This window comes from Lepidochelys kempii, chromosome 6, assembly GCF_965140285.1.
Source record: "Lepidochelys kempii isolate rLepKem1 chromosome 6, rLepKem1.hap1, whole genome shotgun sequence".
NCBI classification, from domain to species: Eukaryota; Metazoa; Chordata; order Testudines; family Cheloniidae; genus Lepidochelys; species Lepidochelys kempii.
In genome coordinates this window covers 122,291,084-122,313,086 of record NC_136385.1, presented here as the reverse complement: position 1 = coordinate 122,313,086, position 22,003 = coordinate 122,291,084, and the positions used below count along the sequence as shown (strand labels likewise).

The 22,003-nt window shown below is 47.1% G+C and overlaps 1 long non-coding RNA gene across 1 annotated transcript in view; it reads left to right on the top strand.

The window, feature by feature from the left end:
* The first annotated feature begins 280 nt into the window (after positions 1–280).
* LOC140913933 (uncharacterized) overlaps positions 281–22,003 on the top strand; it is a 33,508-nt gene continuing 11,785 nt past the window's right edge. Inside the window, exon 1 of the long non-coding RNA XR_012159702.1 lies at positions 281–498. This is a non-coding gene — a long non-coding RNA (uncharacterized LOC140913933). The remainder of the gene's footprint in view (positions 499–22,003) is intronic.

The following is a 22,003-nucleotide window of genomic DNA, read 5'->3' as shown; positions in this document are numbered from 1 at the left end:
CCTCCCCCCTGGACAGAGATGCAGTCTGAGTGCCCCCATAGCTCAGCTGGGCTGTCATGCTTGTCTAATGGAGCTGCAGTTTGGAAGCCCAGGAGAGGTTGTGAACGGCACTTTGCAATTTGGCTTCTCCCAGTTGACTGGTTTCCCCCTCCCTGCATTGATTTACCCGACCTGCCTTGGTGCTCAGCCTGTGCTAGGGGACAAGCCTCAATGCTGGCATTTCAGGGGCTGGTAGCCCTTCACACCCTGACTCTCCCGAGCCATAGCTCTGTGAGGCAGGCTCCTGCAAGGGCCTTGCTCTGCAGCGCCTACGTCCGAGGCATGCAGCTTGCTCTGCTTTGTAGCAAGCCAGCTTTGTTTTCCCTTCCCTAAGCTGTGACCCGGAGCAGGGGTTTTTTTTTTCGCTTGTCTCCCAGCCTGGGAGTCTGTAGCTGTGGAAATGAACAGAGGAACAGGCGCATTGTGGCAGAGCTCCAGAGAGCTGTGGTGGAAATGAAGGTAGGGGTGTGTGTGTGTGTGTCTTTTTCTTTCCACGCTGAAATGGAATCTTAATCATTTTACCATCTGCTCCTTTCTGATCCATTTCATCTCAGCTTTACAGTCCACCCCCAGTGGCAATGTTGCTCTGGGCAGCATTCATAAAATATCGCCATTATATTCCTAACCCCGCTGCCTGTAAAAAATACTGGCGGGGCTGCGTGGGCCTGTGCACACCGCAGCTGCAGCACCAGGGAGGAAGAGGCCGTACACTTCAATGCTGCAGGAAACAAACGTGTTCTCTCCAGGGGAGAATGTTTGCGTTAGAAATGGGCTGCGGAGGCTGCATTTTGGTTTAGCAAAATCTTGCAGTGGGGGTGGCGGGGAGGGGGTCAAGGTCTGGTTTTTACGAAACCAAAGCTAGGGGTGGCTGGGATCCAGCTTCCATTTTTCTCCCCGTTTCTGAGGGTGGCAAGTCAGAGCAGAGCGTCCTCTCTTCAGCTTAAATGACCGAGACGGTGAATAAGTCGGAGAAAACAGTGTAGCCATTTAGAGGGAGGAGGGCCCAATGGTTAGGGGCATGTGGGTTCAAGTGTGTCCTCTGCAGCAGACATAGATACTAGGGTGATACAAGAGATTAAATAAGCATAATGAATCCTTAGCAGTGACGTTCCGGCCTGGCATTGGAGTATAGCCTGTTGCTGCTTCCTGTTGAAGGTTATCATTCCATGAAAGCAAAAGGGAAGAATGCATCCAGTATTATTGGTTAGCTCCGACCTCCTACATAGGATGTGCTGAGCTGCTTTAAAATGCCTAAGATAACTAGAGTGATGACTGCGTTGTCAATGCTCACAGTTAGGCAGACTTGGGCCGGATTCTGGCCCGTGCTAAGGTCACGCTGTGTCACTGGCATGGCACACTGATTTTAAAGCTGCCTTCAATGATCAGCAAAGGATGCCACTGGCAAGAGGCCATCCTTGGCTTGGAGTAAAGGTAAGAATAGCTAATTCTACGCAGGCCACTCCTGGTCCTCCCTGTTATAGGGCTGGGAGGGCACATGTCAGGAGTGGAGGGGGCAGCATCAGAGAGCACAGCCTGGCTTACTGGCATAATCACCTAATTGCCTGGCCCTACAGGTCAGAGGAAGATACAGCAACACTTAGGTTATTCTAAGTTTGGCTGGGGGCTGGTCTGCCCCCTATGCAGCCCCAGGATTGAGGAAGGTAGAAAGAGGGTTTGGAGCCACCTTTTCCTCGCCTTCTTCAAACATGGGCAACCGAAGACGGGATTGGCAGATTGCAGATGGTCTTTTCCTGCCAGTGGGAAAAGAACGGTGGTGGAGCTTAGTCTGAGGAGAGACTCCGGTGATGAGCGCGGAGTTCGAACCTGTATCAGATACAAATTGGCTAGGATAGGAGAAGAGGGTGGAAGCAATCAAAGAGCCTTGAGTGGCAGGTGCTCAGGTGAGCTTCCATTTGTTCCTGTTCGTACACTTGATGGGCTTTTCTGGCTCCAGCCCTCACCCCCTCCCAGACCCCAACCACATGAGCCAGCCCAGTGAAAATGAGCGAGTGAGTGAGGGGCGGGAGAGCGAGTGACAGAGAGAGGGGGGATAGAGTGAGCAGGGGCGGGGCCTCAGAGGAGGGGCACGGCCTTGGGGCAAGGGGTTTGGTTTGTGTCAGTAGAAAGTTGGCAACCCTACCCACAGCCTGAGACCTGCCTGCAGTATTGCTAATTGTACTGAGCCCACTCTGCCTTTCCTCATTGCCTCACAGTGGGACAGTGGCTATCCAGACTAATTCAGTTCGGTTCTACGTTTATTCAAGGGTCAGCAGGGACAGCAAAGGGTCTTGCACCATATTAGGGATGGAGCAGGCAACTCTGGTCAAATTTGACAAAGACTGGTGCATGGTGCTCTGCAAGAAACATAGCGAGCATGTACTCCAAGAGAGACCTGTTCTTCTGCATGCAGGCTTTGTAAGAAACATAACGATTCCTCTTAATATCCTGGTTGCAGATTGAGTGTTTTTACAGTGTACATCTGCTCCTGCAATGGATCATCCAGAGGGCCAGGAGGATAACTGATTCTCAATGAGTGGAATTTACTCTCTTTTGAATGCTGCCCCTCGGGGCTTAAATTCTCAGAGATTATTTCCCGGAGCCTCCAACATCTTCCGCATTCAGAGCTCTGGGCTTCAGCTGCAGGGCTGGGGGTCTCAGGGCTTTAGCCCTGCAGGGTGGGGGTGGGAGAGATGAGCTGGGGGGGTAAGCCCCCGGGGATTAGGGTTTCTGTGGGGGTGGGCTGCCAGGGCTCAGGGCTTCTGCCCTGAGGGGGTGGGGGGAAAGGAGTGCGCCACCGGGGCTCAGGGCTTCTGCTTTGAAAATATTTACCAGAGCTCCACTCCGGACAGCTCTGGCTTAATTTAAGCCCTGCTGCCATTCAAAATGAATCCGTGTCCTGAACGGATGGTGTATCTGCTAATGCCCTCTTATAACACAGTGCTGGATGAGACCCCCCTGATCCTTCTCCAGCCCATGCCATGTGCTAATTGCTGAATTTGGTGGGCTTAATACTCCTCTAGTTTACACCTGTGTAAGCCAGGAGCAACTCCACGGCAGCCAGTGGAATTCCACCCCTCTAAACCCAGCATGCAAATGCAGAATCAGATCCAGAGTGTTAGAGTACCAGGGCCTGATCCAGAGCCCATTCCAGTCAATGAAAAGATTCCTATTGGTTTCACTGGGCTTTGGATCAAAGTCCTCAGCACAGCTATGACACTGCTTCTGAACTCTGCAGGAGGCAGTCCCTGATCAACGCCCAGTCGTCCTACTGGATCTCTGCACGCCATGCTCCCAGCCTGCAGCTTTTAGAAACTAGGATGGCCGTGTTACTTGGCCACATCTGGCTATTGTAGTGGCAGCTGAGCAGGTTGGGCCCTTCAATCATGGCCTGTCTCTAATGCATATTATATGCAGATTCTGTCAAATATGCAAACGAGTTGCTGAGTTCTTTCCACCAGAGCTGGGCTGATGTCACTGCCGACTAACACTTCTACTCCCAGCCCATCTGTGCCTGGTGATAGCTTCATGCATCATACATGGATCATTTGCAACGAGGAAAAAAGTCAGCACTTTGTCTAGCATCTGAATCCGAGCCACGTCTCCACTAAATCCTAACCTGCCCTCAGCTTCACTGACGTTCCATCTTTGGCCTGACAGACACAATGCCAGAAGATGTCGGGCTTCCTGTCTGCAAAGATACCTCTGTGCTTTGAGAGACTGACAGGCCCAATCCTCAGCTGGTGTGACACAGTGCAGCTCCACCGATGCTCAGGGAGCTATACCTCTTGGCCTGCATATATTTGTTTGTGTAGCCTGGGCTTTTGAGACACACTGGACCTGATTCTCCTCTCACTTCCCTCAGTTTAACACCCAGGAACCCCCACTGATTTCAGTAGAGTTACTCCTGGTTTACAGTCGTAACCAAAAGAATTGGACCTATCCTTCTGGAAAAATAGCTCTGTGTCCAGGAACACACACTTTAACCACTAGCTTTTTAGACTCTCTCAGGAAGGCTTTGAAAACAAAAGCTCGAATTCCATAATGAGCAGAAAGTCCTTCTTTCTTGGTGGTGAAAGCTTCCTCCCTGTACTAGTCCCAGATGCAGTACAGACTCTGCATTCTGCCTCCTCTAAATGCATTAGGCACGGTATTAAATTTCACATCCCCTGCATGTTGATGTAATGCTCCTGACACGTCTGTTTGCACCATTATGAAATAAGGGATTTTCTTTCTCTTTATTTCCACTTTTCCCCGCGTCTCGAGGGAATCTTGAAGATATGATCCGTTGGCATATAAGGATTAGGCCTTTTACACAGAGGACTTAAAAACAGCTCCATCCTGGTGCTAATAGTGCTCTTAGGACAGCATCCGGCGCTACTAATGCTTGACGTGACAGAAAACCTGTGGGTGAAATGGATCAATTCATCTTTTGTGCTGTGGCGCAGCTAACACTCCCAGTCCCGTCGCCGTTGGAAAGCCTGAGCCTTGCTAAACGGAATTCTCTTAGGTGGGTCTGGACCAGCACTTTAATAAACCAGTACAAATGTGTAACGTTTTGTGGTTCATTTCTTTTGAGTGAAAAATGCTCCGATGGAGCGGTGAGATTTCAGCAAATGGCCTCTGATTTTCCTGAATTGCTTTGCTGCTTATATCAGCAGGTCCAATAATAATGTTATGCCGAAAGGTGCTAATGGCTGACAGCAGATGTGTCTGATCCAAAGACTAATCACAGACCACATTTAACGCCAATGGGTGCCAAGCACTCTTTTGCAGCCTCAACAGAAGAAGCAATCAAACCCTTTTATGTAATAGAAACAGCTGCATCCCTTGGGGGGACTGCCTATGGCATTAGGTTCTATGGCGGGTCAGAACTGAGTCATGCAGACTTGCGGGTTTCCCTAGTTGCAAACACAGTGAGGGGGCTGGTTGATGAAGGCAGAAAGCCAGTAGCAGGAGTTGTGAGTGTGACCCTAAGAGGAAGCACAGGGACACTGCTTCTTGGGCACAGAACAGGAGTGGCAGACCTAGAGATTTCTGAGCCAGGCTGTTGCTTGTTTTTGCTGTGCTCAGGGAAAGAGGACTTTGTGGACTTTTTGTAAACAAACAAGATGACACCAAGGATATATCTGACATACAGTAGAACCCCAGAGTTACGAACGCCTCGAATGGAGGTTGTTCATAACTCTGAAATGTTTGTAACTCTGAACAAAATGTTGTGGTGGTTCTTTCAAAAGCTTACAACTGAACATTGACTTAATACAGCTTTGAAACTTTACTATGAAGAAGAATATGTTGCTTTTAAACATCTGAATTTAAATGAAACAAGCACAGAAACAGTTTCTTTACCTTATCAAAAAAATTTTAAACTTTACCTTAATTTTTTTAGTAGTTTACGTTTAACACAGTACTGTACTGTATTTGCTTTATTCCCACCACCACCACCCCACACCCTCTGTTGCTGCCTGATTGTGTACTTTTGGTTCCAAATGCAGTTTGTGGTTGACTGGTCAGTTTGTAACTATGGTGTTTGTAACTCGGAGGTTCTACTGTATCCATGATTTCTCATCCTGATGAAACCAAGCCTGCAAGGCTAACCCTTGGGCCAAAAGGGCCAAGAATAACATGTTGCAGTTTCACAGAGCTTTTCATATAAAAATCTCAGCTTTTACTATAATAATAAATATATAGCTCTTATCACACACTTTTCATCAGTAAATCTCAAAGCTTTTTACAAAGTAGGTAAACATACAAATATCATTTAATTTAACTTCCTAGCTCTCCTGACAGGTAGAGAACTGACGTTCCCACATTGTAAACGAGTAAATTGAGACCTGGTGCTAGGAGTACTCACCATTTGACCAGTGGCTCCTTCATCTCAAGAGCCCCATTTTGCATAAACTTTTTGGAATGAATTTTGAATGCCTCCAAAAACTGGGTGGGAGGACGGGTGGAAGAAACACCCTAAAAGTGGGGGAGGGCACTGGCACCTGAACCATGGCACCACCCTCCCATCACCCCTTCCATCCCAAGGCCCCACTCCTAAGCTGCCTCTCACCCCCCCCCCAAGATCCTGCCCCCAGCTCGCTCTTCTCTCCTCTCCCCCCATCAGTCTCCCCAGTAAACAGAGGGAGGGCATAGTCCCCCCCTCCACATTCCAGTACCCCTGGGGGAGGAGGAAGGTTTGGATTTTGTCTTTTCAACATGCACATTGACACTACCATTAAAAAAAATAATGAAAAGTGAAAATTTGCCAGATTAAATGTAAAAATAGAAGCAGGCCAGTTCATCTGCTGCTGACAATAGGCATTGTTACATTGCTGTCGGCGCAGCTATGCTGCTGTGCACCAGCTGAGGATCTGGCCCAGAATATTTCCCCCTGTGCTTTAAAATCCTTTATCCCCTGGGCTCATCCTCCATCTCTTAAATGGCACAATAGGAGTGAGTGTTGGGAGAAATGTATGGAGCTGGAAATGGGGCTTGAAACTATAAAAGCCTAGAAACACTTTCCTGTAAGGCTGCTGGAAAATATCCTTGTTCTTCTATGCTGAAAAGCCAGAGCAAAGCATGTGTGCTTGTATCCCATATGGTTTTGTCTGAACTGAACATTGTTTCTGGGTTAATCAGAAGCCATCTATTTATTAATTACAAAACCAGATAGCAATAATTGTAATGCATAATTTTAAGAAGAAAAAGTCAAAGGGGTCTAATTATTCTACATGTCAGAACATTCATTCTCAATTACTTGTCTGTACTGACATCTAGAGGCAAAGCAGTGGCATTGTGCAACTGAATCCCAGCTGATCTGTGAATGGGGGTGTTGAACAAACCAGTCTCTGCACAAAGTTATGTTTCAGAGTAACAGCCGTGTTAGTCTGTATTCGCAAAAAGAAAAGGAGTATTTGTGGCACCTTAGAGACTAACCAATTTATTTGAGCATAAGCTTTCGTGAGCTACAGCTCACTTCATCGGATGCATACCGTGGAAACTGCAGCAGACTTTATATATACACAGAGAATATGAAACAATACCTCCTCCCACCCCACTGTCCTGCTGGTAATAGCTTATCTAAAGTGATCATCAGGTGGGCCATTTCCAGCACAAATCCAGGTTTTCTCACACTCCACCCCCCCCCACACAAATTCACTCTCCTGCTGGTGATAGCCCATCCAAAGTGACAACTCTTTACACAATGTGCATGACAATCAAGTTGGGCTGTTTCCTGCACAAATCCAGGTTTTCTCACATCCCCCCCACCCCCATACACACACAAACTCACTCTCCTGCTGGTAATAGCTCATCCAAACTGACCACTCTCCAAGTTTAAATCCAAGTTAAACCAGAACATCTGGGGGGGGGGGGTAGGAAAAAACAAGAGGACACAGGCTACCTTGCATAATGACTTAGCCACTCCCAGTCTCTATTTAAGCCTAAATTAATAGTATCCAATTTGCAAATGAATTCCAATTCAGCAGTTTCTCGCTGGAGTCTGGATTTGAAGTTTTTTTGTTTTAAGATAGCAACCTTCATGTCTGTGATTGCGTGACCAGAGAGATTGAAGTGTTCTCGGACTGGTTTATGAATGTTATAATTCTTGACATCTGATTGGTGTCCATTTATTCTTTTACGTAGAGACTGTCCAGTTTGACCAATGTACATGGCAGAGGGGCACTGCTGGCACATGATGGCATATATCACATTGGTGGATGTGCAGGTGAACGAGCCTCTGACAGTGTGGCTGATGTTATTAGGCCCTATGATGGTGTCCCCTGAATAGATATGTGGACACAGTTGGCAACGGGCTTTGTTGCAAGGATAAGTTCCTGGGTTAGTGGTTCTGTTGTGTGGTATGTGGTTGTTGGTGAGTATTTGCTTCAGGTTGCGGGGCTGTCTGTAGGCAAGGACTGGCCTGTCTCCCAAGATTTGTGAGAGTGCTGGGTCATCCTTTAGGATAGGTTGTAGATCCTTAATAATGCGTTGGAGGGGTTTTAGTTGGGGGCTGAAGGTGACGGCTAGTGGCGTTCTGTTATTTTCTTTGTTAGGCCTGTCCTGTAGTAGGTAACTTCTGGGAACTCTTCTGGCTCTATCAATCTGTTTCTTTACTTCTGCAGGTGGATATTGTAGTTGTAAGAAAGCTTGACAGAGATCTTGTAGGTGTTTGTCTCTGTCTGAGGGGTTGGAGCAAATGCAGTTGTATCACAGAGCTTGGCTGTAGACGATGGATCGTGTGGTGTGGTCAGGGTGAAAGCTGGAGGCATGCAGGTAGGAATAGCGGTCAGTAGGTTTCCGGTATAGGGTAGTGTTTATGTGACCATTGTTTATTAGCACTGTAGTGTCCAGGAAGTGGATCTCTTGTGTGGACTGGACCAGGCTGAGGTTGGTGGTGGGATGGAAATTGTTAGCATCACTTGCCCCATAACCTCAGCCATGCGGAACGCAATGCCATCCACAGCCTCAGAAACAACTCTGACATCATAATCAAAAAGGCTGACAAAGGAGGTGCTGTCGTCATCATGAATAGGTCGGAATATGAACAAGAGGCTGCTCGGCAGCTCTCCAACACCACTTTCTACAAGCCATTACCCTATGATCCCACTGAGAGTTACCAAAAGCAACTACAGCATTTGCTCAAGAAACTTCCTGAAAAAGCACAAGATCAAATCCGCACAGACACACCCCTGGAACCCCGACCTGGGATATTCTATCTACTACCCAAGATCCATAAACCTGGAAATCCTGGGCGCCCCATCATCTCAGGCATTGGCACCCTGAGAGCAGGATTGTCTGGCTATGTAGACTCCCTCCTCAGGCCCTACGCTACCAGCACTCCCAGCTACCTTCGAGACACCACTGACTTCCTGAGGAAACTTCAATCCATCGGTGATCTTCCTGATAACACCATCCTGGCCACTATGGATGTAGAAGCCCTCTACACCAACATTCCACACAAAGATGGACTACAAGCCGTCAAGAACACTATCCCCGATAATGTCACGGCTAACCTGGTGGCTGAACTTTGTGACTTTGTCCTTACCCATAACTATTACACATTTGGGGACAATGTATACCTTCAGATCAGCGGCACTGCTATGGGTACCCGCATGGCCCCACAGTATGCCAACATTTTTATGGCTGATTTAGAACAACGCTTCCTCAGCTCTCGTCCCCTAAAGCCCCTACTCTACTCGCGCTATATTGATGACATCTTCATCATCTGGACCCATGGAAAAGAAGCCCTTGAGGAATTCCACCATGATTTCAACAATTTCCATCCCACCACCAACCTCAGCCTGGTCCAGTCCACACAAGAGATCCACTTCCTAGACACTACAGTGCTAATAAACAATGGTCACATAAACACCACCCTATACCGGAAACCTACTGACCGCTATTCCTACCTGCATGGCTCCAGCTTTCACCCTGACCACACCACACGATCCATCGTCTACAGCCAAGCTCTGCGATACAACCGCATTTGCTCCAACCCCTCAGACAGAGACAAACACCTACAAGATCTCTGTCAAGCTTTCTTACAACTACAATACCCACCTGCAGAAGTAAAGAAACAGATTGATAGAGCCAGAAGAGTTCCCAGAAGTTACCTACTACAGGACAGGCCTAACAAAGAAAATAACAGAACGCCACTAGCCGTCACCTTCAGCCCCCAACTAAAACCCCTCCAACGCATTATTAAGGATCTACAACCTATCCTAAAGGATGACCCAGCACTCTCACAAATCTTGGGAGACAGGCCAGTCCTTGCCTACAGACAGCCCCGCAACCTGAAGCAAATACTCACCAACAACCACATACCACACAACAGAACCACTAACCCAGGAACTTATCCTTGCAACAAAGCCCGTTGCCAACTGTGTCCACATATCTATTCAGGGGACACCATCATAGGGCCTAATAACATCAGCCACACTGTCAGAGGCTCGTTCACCTGCACATCCACCAATGTGATATATGCCATCATGTGCCAGCAATGCCCCTCTGCCATGTACATTGGTCAAACTGGACAGTCTCTACGTAAAAGAATAAATGGACACAAATCAGATGTCAAGAATTATAACATTCATAAACCAGTCCGAGAACACTTCAATCTCTCTGGTCACGCAATCACAGACATGAAGGTCGCTATCTTAAAACAAAAAAACTTCAAATCCAGACTCCAGCGAGAAACTGCTGAATTGGAATTCATTTGCAAATTGGATACTATTAATTTAGGCTTAAATAGAGACTGGGAGTGGCTAAGTCATTATGCAAGGTAGCCTGTGTCCTCTTGTTTTTTCCAACCCCCCCCCCAGAGATGTTCTGGTTTAACTTGGATTTAAACTTGGAGAGTGGTCAGTTTGGATGAGCTATTACCAGCAGGAGAGTGAGTTTGTGTGTGTATGGGGGTGGGGGGGATGTGAGAAAACCTGGATTTGTGCAGGAAATAGCCCAACTTGATTGTCATACACATTGTGTAAAGAGTTGTCACTTTGGATGGGCTATCACCAGCAGGAGAGTGAATTTGTGTGGGGGGGTGGAGTGTGAGAAAACCTGGATTTGTGCTGGAAATGGCCCACCTGATGATCACTTTAGATAAGCTATTACCAGCAGGACAGTGGGGTGGGAGGAGGTATTGTTTCATATTCTCTGTGTATATATAAAGTCTGCTGCAGTTTCCATGGTATGCATCCGATGAAGTGAGCTGTAGCTCACGAAAGCTTATGCTCAAATAAATTGGTTAGTCTCTAAGGTGCCACAAGTACTCCTTTTCTTTTTGCACAAAGTTATGTCACTTTTTGACGCAGCCACTTTAACTCCATCTGGTATTCCTTTTTATTACTCAACTCTAAGGCAGACATAGTAATCAAGATCGATTTCCAATGGAACCAGTGTGAGCTGTTAGTGATTCAAGTAGCACCATTATCCCCCTTCTCTCAACCAGTAATTCCCTCTTTTCTCTAGAAGTCATATCACAGAATCATAGAATATCAGGGTTGGAAGAGACCTCAGGAGGTCATCTAGTCCAACCCCCTGCTCAAAGCAGGACCAATCCCCAATTAAATCATCCCAGCCAGGGCTTTGTCAAGCGTGACCTTAAAAACTTATAAGGAAGGAGATTCTACCACCTCCCTAGGTAACGCATTCCAGTGTTTCACCAGCCTCCTAGTGAAAAAGTTTTTCCTAATATCCAACCTAAACCTCCCCCACTGCAACTTGAGACCATTACTCCTTGTTCTGTCCTCTTCTACCACTGAGAATAGTCTAGAACCATCCTCTCTGGAACCACCTCTCAGGTAGTTGAAAGCAGCTATCAAATCCCCCCTCATTCTTCTCTTCTGCAGACTAAACAATCCCAGTTCCCTCAGCCTCTCCTCAGAAGTCATGTGTTCCAGACCCCTAATCATTTTTGTTGCCCTTCGCTGGACTCTCTCCAATTTATCCACATCCTTCTTGTAGTGTGGGGCCCAAAACTGGACACAGTACTCCAGATGAGGCCTCACCAATGTCGAATAGAGGGGGACAATCACGTCCCTCGATCTGCTTGCTATGCCCCTACTTATACATCCCAAAATGCCATTGGCCTTCTTGGCATCAAGGGCACACTGCTGACTCATATCCAGCTTCTCGTCCACTGTCGCCCCTAGGTCCTTTTCCGCAGAACTGCTACCTAGCCATTCAGTCCCTAGTCTGTAGCGGTGCATTGGGTTCTTCCGTCCTAAGTGCAGGACCCTGCACTTATCCTTATTGAACCTCATCAGATTTCTTTTGGCCCAATCCTCCAATTTGTCTAGGTCCCTCTGTATCCTATTCCTGCCCTCCAGCGTATCTACCACTCCTCCTAGTTTAGTATCATCCGCAAATTTGCTGAGAGTGCAATCCACACCATCCTCCAGATCATTTATGAAGATATTGAACAAAACCGGCCCCAGGACCGACCCCTGGGGCACTCCACTTGACACCGGCTGCCAACTAGACATGGAGCCATTGATCACTACCCGTTGAGCCCGACAATCTAGCCAACTTTCTACCCACCTTATCGTCCATTCATCCAGCCCATACTTCTTTAACTTGCTGACGAGAATACTGTGGGAGACGGTGTCAAAAGCTTGCTAAAGTCAAGAAACAATACATCCACTGCTTTCCCTTCATCCACAGAACCAGTAATCTCATCATAGAAGGCGATTAGATTAGTCAGACATGACCTTCCCTTGGTGAATCCATGCTGGCTGTTCCTTATCACTTTCCTCTCATGCAAGTGCTTCAGGATTGATTCTTTGAGGACCTGCTCCATGATTTTTCCAGGGACTGAGGTGAGGCTGACTGGCCTGTAGTTCCCAGGATCCTCCTTCTTCCCTTTTTTAAAGATTGGCACTACATTAGCCTTTTTCCAGTCATCTGGGACTTCCCCGGTTCGCCACGAGTTTTCAAAGATAATGGTCAATGGCTCTGCAATCACAGCCGCCAATTCCTTCAGCGCACTCGGATGCAACTCGTCCGGCCCCATGGACTTGTGCACGTCCAGCTTTTCTAAATAGTCCCTAACCACCTCTATCTCCACAGAGGGCTGGCCATCTCTGTCACTAGGTTGCCTCCCTCATTCAGTAAGGGGCCCACACTTCCCTTGGCTTTCTTCTTGTTGCCAACATACCTGAAGAAACCCTTCTTGTTACTCTTGACATCTCTTGCTAGCAGCAGCTCCAGGTGCGATTTGGCCCTCCTGATTTCATTCCTACATGCCCGAGCAATATTTTTATACTCTTCCCTGGTCATATGTCCAACCTTCCACTTCTTGTAAGCTTCTTTTTTATGTTTAAGATCCGATAGGATTTCACCGTTAAGCCAAGCTGGTCGCCTGCCATATTTACTATTCTTTCGACTCATCGGGATGGTTTGTCCCTGTAACCTCAACAGGGATTCCTTGAAATACAGCCAGCTCTCCTGGACTCCTTTCCCCTTCATGTTAGTCCCCCAGGGGATCCTACCCATCTGTTCCCTGAGGGAGTCGAAGTCTGCTTTCCTGAAGTCCAGGGTCCGTATCCTGCTGCTTACCTTTCTTCCCTGTGTCAGGATCCTGAACTCAACCAACTCATGGTCACTGCCTCCCAGATTCCCATCCACTTTTGCTTCCCCCACTAATTCTTCCCGGTTTGTGAGCAGCAGGTCAAGAAAAGCTCCCTCCGTAGTTGGCTCCTCTAACACTTGCACCAGGAAATTGTCCCCTACACTTTCCAAAAACTTCCTGGATTGTCCATGCACTGCTGTATTGCTCTCCCAGCAGATATCAGGAAAATTAAAGTCACCCATGAGAACCAGGGCGTGCGATCTAGTAGCTTCTGCGAGTTGCCGGAAGAAAGCCTCATCCACCTCATCCCCCTGGTCCGGTGGTCTACAGCAGACTCCCACCACTACATCACTCTTGTTGTCTGGAAGAGACATTAGAATAGGGTGACCAGATGTCCCGATTTTCTAGGGACAGTCCTGATATTTGGGGCATTGTCTTATATAGGCACCTATTACCCTCTACTCCCCGTCCTGATTTTTCACACTTGCTATCTGGTCACCATACCTAAGAAGCAAATGTGCTATATCAAACCATACATGGGTGGAACTGGATACAGAATCCTCCACACTGGGACAAGCCTGTTGCTCCTTGAAGGCAATGACAAAATTCTTTTCAGTATCAATGGAAACAGGCCCCAATGCCAGGGAAAATGGGTTCCATTTCTACAGAGGGGGTGAGGATTTGAAGTATTTAAATGCCTGATTTCCCCCTCCTCCTTACTGACCCAGCCCTGCCCCCTATTACCTCACAACATCTCTTTTGCTTAACAGTGATACCAGCATCGGCACCATCAGAGAAGAGAGAAATCACAAATGGGGCAATGGGAGGTGAGCCCTTCAGTGGGGGACAGAGAAAGTAGTTGGGATGGGGGAGGGGAAAGGATGAGAGAAGGAAAGAGAGACCTACTCTTGGGGGAAGGGAAGGCAAAAGGGGAAGGAGAATGAGCCCCAAAATGGGGGAAGTGGGTGAGGGGAACAGAATGGTGCACAGAGTAGGGGCTGAAATTTATCTAAAATACCTAGGGTTAATACTGATGGAAGGTTTCTATTCTGGCCCTCTCTGATATGTCATCTAGATCTCTCAAGTTTCTCCTGATCTCTTCTGGTTTCCTCATCTCCCTATTCCTTACTTTTCCTCTCTAGTGCTTGCCTATCTTTGCCTGACCCTCACTGCTCCCCTGACCCAGCCTGTTATGAGCTTATGAAAATTTGGAGGGGTCACCGGCATTCACCTCTGAAAGGCAGCTCACTGTACTGTGGATATGTCTTATCAGTAAAGACCCCAGGACAGACGTGTACTGCTGTCAATATTCACTTCAGGAAGACTGCATCTCCTCAACTGATTTTGCAGATTGCAGTTCCACATAACCTTTGTTCACCCCTCCATCACTCTGATTGATAGATAGCTCTGGTGACTGTGTGATGGTCTTTCAACTTGCAACCTGGGAGTTTCTCCCTGGGATCCTTGTGGTGACAGTTTCAGAGCATTAAGTCATTGAAACTACTTCCATCCATTCTCAGTATTCGGTGCAGAAGCACCTTTAGCTGAGGGAGAGGTGCTGGGGTGGAAACTTCCAATTGCACATTTCACATCACACAAGTAAGCATAACAATGTTCCGGACATAGCAATAGCCTTGTTTACCCTGACAGTGTACAATGTATGTTCACACATGATCAACTGTTGACACACTAGTTTCCTTGCACAGAAAAGTATGCACCCCTAGAGTGGGATTTAAAATAAAGAGCTTGCACCCTGCCAAGCCTGGTTTCCAAGCTCCCATGCTAAAACAACTAACCAGAGGTGTGGATCCAATTCCCATTGACTTTAATGGGTGTTGGACTGAGCCCTTGATCTGTACAAGTGACCCCAACTCACCTGGTATTTTGGAGATTGATGGATGCTTTCCTGCACCTCACAGGTCTGTCCTTGAGTAACTTCTCAGGCACAGAGTATGGCTGAACCTTTCCCTTTCGGCCTGTGTTCAGAAACGTCCTCTTAGCTGAATACACCTCTCTCCCCATTCTCTGCTGGGGCATTTCCTCGGGCTAGTTCTTCTGCTTCCCGGTCTTAGTGAATTCTGATTGCCTTTGTCCCCTAATAAATCTGTCTTTGTTTTATATGCATACATGATGCTTGTGGGCAGGGAAGTATGGCCTGTTAAGTATGGCCCAGGGAAGGTATTTAGTTTTTCCCAGGGTGCTAGGAGGGGGTTTGAGGTGGTGGTGGTGGTTGAAGCTGAATGTAAAGATGATGCGTAGGCTCTTGCTGGTACAGAATGTGACCACCCACCTATTCCATGGTTTAGGTTGGAGCAGGCCTGTGCTCATGTCCCTTCACTTGTTCCCAGTCAGCTTCTGTTCCCAATTTAAGACACTGATCCTCACTTTCAAAGCAATTAATAGATCAAGCCCCAGCTATGCCAAAGACCAAATTTTGATATGTGAACCTCTGAGCTCTCTGGGACGATGCGGATCTCAAAGCTCAGGATGAAACTTGGGAGAGCTGGGAGCAAAGCATGCTCTGTCAAGGAGATCCAGCCATGGAACAGGCTTCTGGAGATCCAATGAAGCCAGAATCTGACCATCTCTAGGAATTATTGCCAAGCCTTCCTCTTTGAAAAAGCCTTTCCACTATAAGGGACACTCCCAATTCAATCAATCTCTTCTACTTCCAAAACCTTAACAAGTCCCGCCCCCCCCCAAAAAAAAACCAATCCCAAACTCCTACCCCAGCAGAATTTTGACCCCTGAAAGGGAGAACAGCCAGCGTCTCCATGAAGTCCTATTGCTATCGACTACACGGAAGACACTCCAACACTACAGTGATAGGCTGCAGTATAAAACCCTAAGCTAGATAGCTAATATGGAGGTCTCCTAATTGGTTGAATTTCCTATTTTTAGTACAGTTTTAAAATTTAAAAAACCTAATATATTGGGGCAGGGAAGGGAAATGTGGTGTGACTTTTGAGGGGGTTTCAGCTAAAATGCTGACTTTTGTGTTTTGCCATAGCAAAGCCATGGTTTTTCCAACCTTTTGCTCTGGCAAACAACCAGCCTTTACTTTGTCTGGGACTCAAGGTTCATCTCAAGCAACATTTGTTCTCTCTGCGATTTTTGGCATCCTTTCCGTCTAATCCTTCTTATATAAGATGTTATCTGAATCATGGGTCGTACCTCCCGTCAGTTTTCAATGGCATGTGATTTTTACTCCTTATCATTCTACTTAATGTATTGGCTCTCTTTCTGAGGGGGGGGGGTGTGTTATTTCATGCTCTGTTGCCTTGCTGCAAAACTACTTCCATGTCTTCCAACCACATTTGTGAGAGCAATTGGAAGAAAAATCAGGATTTTGCAGGAAACATGGCTCCCAAATTGTATTGAACTGGCAATTAAATGAATGCAGTAATTGCCTTGATTTTTAACTCAAATGAGCCACTCTGAAGTTTTTGGTAAAGGATTCCTACAGTACTGTCCAGAACCCTCCAGGAAAGAAAACCTTCAGGATTTCTAAATGGATTTGTTCTGGTTCACATTCCAAGTTAAAGGTGCAGTTAACCACCGGGATTAGATTCTGGCAAGAGTATATTTCAGAAGCTAGAATCGATAATCATCTTAAAACCCTGTAATGTGCCAAAGTTGCCAGGGCCAATTCCAAACTGCATTAACCTGTCCCTCCACAGGGGCTCTGTAAGTGGGTGAGGGTGGGCAGGGCTGGGGCCAAAGGGACACCTGATCTCCAGGGCGACCCCAAACTCTTCAAGGGATCCAAACATAAGTTAATACTTACACTTGCCATCATTAACCTATGAAATTTCCCTCATTGCAGAGAAATCCTCTGCTGCACAAGGTGGATACTCACAGTGGCAACCTGACTCTTGCTGCCCTGAGAGGGGATAGGTCGGGGGTTGAGAAAACAGGTGGAGACATCATCTTTTGCAGATTTCCCATGGCCCTGTGCTGAGTGCAGCCATCTAATGGAGCAGCCATGTAGAACTGCTGTTTGCAGAGTTGTTGTAGTTGTGTGGGTCCCAGGATATGAAAGAGACAAGGTGGGTGTGGTAATGTCTTTTATTGGACCAACTTCTATTGGTGGAAGAGAGAAGCTTTCGAGCTCCACAGAGCTCTTCTTCAGGTCAAGTCGTCCTCTTCTCACTCACCTTGTCTCTCTCACATAGATGCTCTGCAAGCTCAAACTCCTGGGTTTTCTAGCCCCTCTCAGGGGGAATAACCTGCAGGTGAGACTTCCCCAAATGATCATTACAAACCTATTGTCTGAGATTTAGCATCCACCTAATAGAGCCGCATGTAGGGCCAAGGTACATGATAATTATAATGATAGCCATATAGTAGCCTCCTGATACAGATGGAAGTTTGAACAGTGGGGCCCTAACCCTGAAGAAGGGGTTTCTTTTGCAAACAGGCCCCGGACAGTTTGCACCATCTCTAAACATAGCCAGGGTGCAGGCGACTGGTTCTAGTTTTTTTCGCTGATGGCAATGACTCTGCTTGGTGTTTCTAATATCCCAGGCTCTGTTCCAGCTGTGGTTCGGTTTAATGGAGAAGCTTGTCGCAAAGTAAAACCAGAGCGAACTGTGAAATATATTTCAGCAGCCACATGTTTCTTCTGGTCGAATCAAAGCACTCATGCCAATGATTCTTTTAAGCCAAACAAAGTATTAAGAGCATGAGCCTGCAGGCTGCTGACCGTCCCCGAGGGTACATCTACACTACCCGCCTGGAAATTACATCTCCAGCTGCAAAGGTACTTGCGCTAGCTTTGATCAAGTAACCGCACCTAAAATAGCAGTGTAACCACGGTAGGGTGGGCTAAGCACCTGAGTATGATCCTATCTGAGACCCCGAGTATGTACTCGGGTGGCTAGCCCACGCCACCACAGCGCTCTAGCTTAATCAAAGCTAGCGTGGGTCCATCCACCCGAGACGGAATCTACACCTCCAGACTTCAGGGGGAGCTGAGTGCTCAGAACCTACTAAGAGCAGCCCCAAATCCGTTCAAACCCACTGAAGGATAAACCTACTGTATTCAGTGAGTCTCAGGGTGTGAAGCAAATAGCCCTGTTGAATGGATGAATTGCGTGCATGCAATAGCTCGATGTAAAAATAGCAAGCAGTAAAACTGTGGATGGGACAATCGCTTTATATAACATTTCACTTGCAAACTCTCCCAAGGAAGATGACAGATAAACTTGGTTCCAGAGGGATCAGTCCCAGCTGGTGCAAACTGGAGCAGCTCCAAGGTTGCTCTAATTTAAGCCAGCCCCATAGGCACCATTCTGCCAGTTGGAGATCAGTGCGATTTTGCGCCAGCCAGGCCCCCGGCTCCTACAACTGACCCACACTGGAATAGCCTCTTTAGGGTTGGGAGCAGTTGGCCTAAAGCCAACAGGGGAATTTCTGGGACAGCTTTAAGCCCTGTTGGACTGGTGCAAGGAGGACTTAATGTAGGCCAAGGATCTGGCCCTTCAATGTCTTTGGTTGTGACCTAAAGGCATGAGGAGCAGGTATCTTGGATGCTGGGTTTATATATCGTTTGTTTTTTAAACCAAAGTAAAAAAGATTTTCCTCTTTGAATTCCATGTTTTCTAACATGAGTCCAGCAGAGAATGCACATCTCAGTGTGATGGAGTGTGTGGCCTCAACTTGGAAATAACCGCAATGCCTGGAGTTAAAAAATGATACCCCTGGCTATTTGGAGTGTGATGTTGCATAAGCAAAGAACACATCTCAGCTGTTTCACTGCTTTAAACAGTCCTTCCATTCCACGTGAAAATAAATCCTCAGCAATTAACAGGCTATTAATTGAATGAGACCTCATGAGATCCCCAAACAATCACCTGTTTGTCTGCCATGTACTAATTACAACTGCTCAAAGTGCAGGTCTGGGTCTCTCAGGAGGAAGATCTATTAAACAAAACATGGTGGCTGCTTCCAAAATGTGCAGGGAACTGTATTGTCTGGACTGTTTATTTATTTCCAAGTGCAGGTATTACACAGTGTGTTTGTGTTAGCACACAGCAAAGACTTGGTGGGCAGATGGGAATTGTAATTGCAGCATAGACTCAATGCCGTGAGACCTTGTTGCCATTTACTCTGTCATAATATTGTTCATGATCCTTCTCCTAGGGTATTGCTGGAACTGATTTCATGGATGGGGAAGTAGTTAGAAATGCTTCCCTTTGAAACTGAGCAGCAGTGGGAGAGCTGGAAATTGCATGGGAGGCTTGCCTATGAAAATTGGATTCCATTAGCTGTGCTGGGGCATCGGGTTGGTAAGGAGATTTTTGAACTGTTCTTTGCCACCACTCCAGCCAGCAGAGATCCCTCAGTGGAGAAACCACTCTACTGGTCGCCTGGGGAACTCCTGCTGCCTCGCATGATTGGTTTTTAGGATGGATTTGATTCCTGCTTTCCGGGCTTTGGGCAGGTAGGTCCCTTCAGTAGAAGCTGCTTTAATAGTGGAATCTGGATTGCATTTGTTTAATATTTCAGGACTGTTTCAAAAAGCCTGTGGCACTGAGGCGAAGCCTAGGTCTAGTTTTGATTTTGAGTAAGATTTGCTGTCAGAAGGAAATATCGCAAGACTCCAAGGGCTATTTATTGTGATCCACTTGATTCCTGAACAGCGGAAGGGCAGATGGGTCTGTTACCAAACTGCAAGATAGGGGTCAGGTCCTCCCATCTCCCAGGGGTGTTATGAGGATGAAATCCATTAATGACTGTGAGGGGATGAGGGCAGTATAATTTACCTGGATAGAAACAGGGAAGAGGGGTAATTTCCTGATGATAAAGGTACTGTGGGACTAGCAGCACACAGCCACAAGAAGGTGCAGGGGGGGAGGATGAAATACCAAGAGGTAGCTCAAAGAAGCCACAGTACAGCCCTATAGTGGCTTATGAGAACTACATTTTTCTGAGATATTTGTTATAATTCCCTTTTGAGAAATTACTTGGGTTAGGGGTGTGATTTTTTTTTTAACTGAAGTGGTCACACTGTACAATCCCTAGTGTGGACACAGTAATACTAGTATAAGGGTGCCTTGTACAGCTAGAGCTCGTAACACTTCTAAAGGATATTTATACCCACACAACTGCATCCGCACTGCAGGGGTGGGGGTTCCTACTGCTTTAACTTGACTGCTATTATTAAAGTGGCACAACTAGTATGTGTGGTAACAAGCCCGTTCTTAGGGTATGGCTGCACTACAGAGGCTATGCCGGCATAGCTGTGTTGCCGTAGTAATGCTGGCATAATCCCATCATTCAGATGCAGCCTCACCAACAGAAGGGGTTTTTCGATCAGTGTCAGAACGCCGCCTCCCCCATACGATGGTAGCTAGGTTGACAGAAGCATTCTTCCGTTATATAGCTGTGTCTACACTGCGGGTTAGGTTGGCATTGCTACATCAGTCGGGCGGGAGGGGTGCTCAGTGGTTTGAGCATTGGCCTGCTAAACCCAGGGTTGTGAGTTCAATCCTTGAGGGGGCCATTTAGGGATCTGGGGCAAAAATTGGGGATTGGCCCTGCTTTGAGCAGGGGGTTGGACTAGATGACCTCCTGAGGTCCCTTCCAACCCTGATATTCTATGATTCTATTCTATGAATGTTGACCTAACTTCTAAGCGTTGACCAGGCCTCACTAAAGACAAAAACCCAGTTCAAGGCTCCCAAAAGTTTGAAGTTCCTGAGGCCCTGGCCATCCCCTGTACCCAGGAGATGTGTAGCTTAAATGAACAAAAACTACCCAAAGTTTTGCTTCTGTTGACAAGCGCTTTGAACCCACAAAGTTCAACTAGCTATGAAATTCCCTGAAATGGGCTCTCCTGACCCAGGGCTTTGGCTGTGTCGTGTGGTTTGGAGGGTTTTTCTTTTCTTGTTTTAAACCAGCAGAGTCACACTGATTCTACAGAGTGGGCCGAACTCTGCTGTCAATCACAGCCTGTGGGTTGAGCTGTACACGTCAAACTCCACATTCCCATTCAGCCCCAGTGGAACTCCCATGAGCTCACAGAGGTGTTTGCACAAAGAGCAAGGGTAAAAAGTCTTAGTGCCGTAAGTAAACTCTCAGTATTTCACTGTCTCATTCAGCATCCCTTTTTATACCTCTGCTGTTTCTGCCCTTTATTTCTCTTTCCTCCCCATCCTCATTTCTCTCTCTTCTCTGTCTGCCTTAATGCACAGGGAGGAAAAGAGCAGTTTCTTCCTTGCAGCTATTCCCACCCATCCATCTTCCAGACACTTGACTCCTCCCCCTTCCCCTTTTCAGCTGCAAAAACGCACACAGCAATTAAATAGTTAATGTTGACATCATAACTGTCATCGTTGGGCTTTAGGGTCAACAAATAATGCATAGATTATAAAGCCAAAAGAGACCTTGTGATCATCTAGCCTGATAATACAGGCTGTAGGACTCCCCTGAATTAGTTCTTATTTTAACAAAAGTATATTTTTTAGGGAAAAAAACTTCCAAACCTAAAATTGCCAGTGACAGAGAATCTACCACAAAGCTTGGTGAGTTTTTCCAGTGGTTGACCACCATCACTGTTAAAAACTTGTACCCTATTTCTTCTTCTTCCTTTATGCCGCTTTTCCTGGTGAGGGTCGCAGCGGCAGCATGGAGAGTAGGGAGAATCAGACCGCCCTTTCCTCCGCAACAGGTTCCAGCTCCTCCTAGGGGATTTCCCAGTGTTCCCAGGCCAGCTGGGGGATATAATCCCTCCAGTATTTTCCTGGGTCGGCCTCAGGGCCTCCGCCCAGTGGGATGTGCCCAGTAGCGTTCCAACAGAAGCATCCCAGGGGGCATCCTAACCAGATGCCCGAACCACCTCCAACTGGCTCCTCTCGATCCAGAGGATCACCTTTTCGGGCTTGGCCCAGCCAGGTTACGTGA